Here is a 2,729-nt window from a genome sequence, read left to right as displayed (position 1 = left end):
TGACTTTTCCATTGAGAATAAAATTTTAAATTCTTTCTAAAGTATCCGGGCCATGTGTAATCTTATGTGTGTCTACATTTCCAGTCTTTCTGTTTTAGTCTTTGCTCTCCTGCTCCGGAAACACTGGTTTTTTATTTTCTTTCCTCTTAAAAAGATCTTGGATCTCCTTTTATTCTCATGGTAATTATTATTCATTGTCTATATCCTTCCCTGGAATATAAGGTTCCTGAGAGAAGGAAATATGTTCGTCTTTTTTTCCTACTGTACTTTAAGTGCCCCTGACAGTGTCTGGCACACAGTAGATACTAAATAAGGAAGTATCAAATGAACCTGTTTTCAGTGGGCATATTGGCTACCCTCACAAAGGAACGGAAAGACAATAAGCTCAAGCATTTTTAAGATTTATAGGTTAATCTCAATTTCACGTATTCATTTTTTAAAAGCCCCTAATATGTTTAATGGGGCTAATCCCAGCATTGTACTAGGGTTAATATTCCTTGTTACATTGATTTGCATCAGACAATGTGATATTTACATTCAGTGCTTCTCTGATTTCTTTCATATGTAAAATGAAACCCCTAAATATCAATGGAATAATACACAAAAGAGAAGTTATAGGAGAGAGCCTTTTTGTGTTTCCACTTAGCACTCATCGCTGACTATGACCGCCTGCGATTCTCTCTTCTGCGACCCCACAGCTCCAGCATCAGCTGACACCATGGGTTTTGCAGACTTGACAAGCCCTGCCAGCCTCCAGGCGCTCCGTGACTACCTGGTGGACAAGAACTACCTTGAGGGATATGTGCCATCATAAGTATATTTGTCAGTATTTCAAGCCCACTGCCTGCCGACTGGTATCATGCCCTATATTGGTAAAACTGCATCACGGGTTACAAAAAGGAACAGGTTAGCTTGCCAGGAGTGAGGAAAGCTTGGGCAAGTAGGACCCCGCTATCGTGGAAGACACCACAGCAGGTAGAGCTACAGATAATAAAGACCGTGACGACATTGATCTCTCCGGAAGTGATGAGGAGGGAGGAGGAGAGCAAAGAAGAGAAGAGGCCAGGAGAAGAGTGCCTTGCAAAGCATGAGTCAACGAAAGCCAAAAAGCCTACAAGTGTCGTCAACTTTTCCATCTCACTAGATGCGGAACCTTGGGATGATGGCAGATTGGCAAAGTTAGAGGAATGTGTCAGGAGCATTCAAGCAGCCGGCTTGGTCTGTGGCTCCCTAAACTCGTTCCAGTGGGCGTGAAATGTAAAAACTTCAAACACAGTGTGTAGCAGAAAAAGGTAAAGTTGGAAAAGACATGCCGCAGCAGCAGACCACTGCTTTTGAAGACTATGTGTAGTCCATGGATGTGGCTGCTTCCATTCAATAAGATCTAGAATCCATCATGGATCCTTGTCCTTAAATAAAGCTTGAAAAAAAAAGTTACAGAAGAGATGTGACCCATAAGTAAAAGGGGAAATACTGCATCTCAAGGTCTCCATGAGAAAGCTCCACATCTCTGGATGAAGCCAATGAAAAGTTAGCGTGAGTGGAACTCTAGGGGACTTTTTATTTGGGTGTGTCTGGAATTTATTCAACTATATGCAATTATTTCCTATTAACATTTATTTTGTTATTAAGTTTTCATAGTTTTAAACTTCTTAAAAACTTGGACCTGTAATTATATTATGAACTTGAATAAGGCTGTTTGCTTTCTCCTAAGAAAAATCATGACATATTTCCAGGGGCAAATGTTACTTAGATTTCACATTGACTTTCAACAAGTTGGAGCACAGCTGGGAGAGGGAAGGAGAGCAGCTGTAATGAGAAAATAGGTGTCATTTTTTTCTTACACTGAAAAATAATTCTACAACATTTTTGCAGTGGGAGACTTTGGATGTTGAATAAAAAAGAGATGAACAAAATCAGTTGGATTGGTTAATCATTGCCAAATGTAAAGTCATGTTCTTAAGAAAGAGGTGCTGGTGATCATACTTGCCTTGAGTTTGCAATCCAAGTTGCCCAAACCTTGTACCTTTCTCAGCTTATCTCTCTGTATATATGTGCATATATATATATATATATATATATATATATATATGTTTGTGTTTGTGAGTATATTTAAACATGTATGTGTGTGCTGGGTGTGTGTATATATATATATATATATATACACACACACGCACACAAATATAAATATATAAGAAGGGTCATTTCCAGTCATCTCTTGTAATCATGTTGGACCATATGACTAGTCCTGGCCAATGGGCTGAAGTGGAATTAACACGTATCACTCTTGGATCAAGCAAGTAATTGTAGATTTGAATTCTTTATTCATTATCTTCCTTTGCCACAATTATGTAAAAACCAAGTAAGACAAATGGCATAATTAAAAATAAAAGCAACCTGGACCCATGAGTCTCCATTTGGAAAGTGGCTGCTCTGTGATTAGTACTATGTGAATAAGAAACAAGATTCTACATGTTAAGTTACTGAGATTTGGGAACTTGTCGATTAATGGAGAATAACTTTATCATTCAATAACTTGCCAGAAAGAAGTTCAGATTGTTCAAACTGAGTACATTTAATGCAGAAAACTGGTTGCATAGATGATGTAGAGTACACAGCAAACCAAGACAGTAAGGCAACCCAGAGATTAGGTATAAGAAGGTGATACACTTGGAATAGAAGGACAACGGGAAGAGATGGTATTAACCCAGAAACTAAGGCCATACAGT

General features: G+C 38.5%; 1 pseudogene; it reads left to right on the top strand.

The window, feature by feature from the left end:
• Window positions 1-718: 718 nt before the first annotated feature.
• Window positions 719-1,381, top strand: LOC149995895 (elongation factor 1-beta pseudogene; annotated as a pseudogene).
• The last annotated feature ends 1,348 nt before the right edge of the window (window positions 1,382-2,729 follow it).

The sequence above is a fragment of the Furipterus horrens genome, unplaced genomic scaffold, assembly GCF_987537825.1.
Source record: "Furipterus horrens unplaced genomic scaffold, mFurHor1.1.pri manual_scaffold_12, whole genome shotgun sequence".
NCBI lineage: Eukaryota > Metazoa > Chordata > Mammalia > Chiroptera > Furipteridae > Furipterus > Furipterus horrens.
This window is presented reverse-complemented; position numbering and strand designations above follow the sequence as displayed.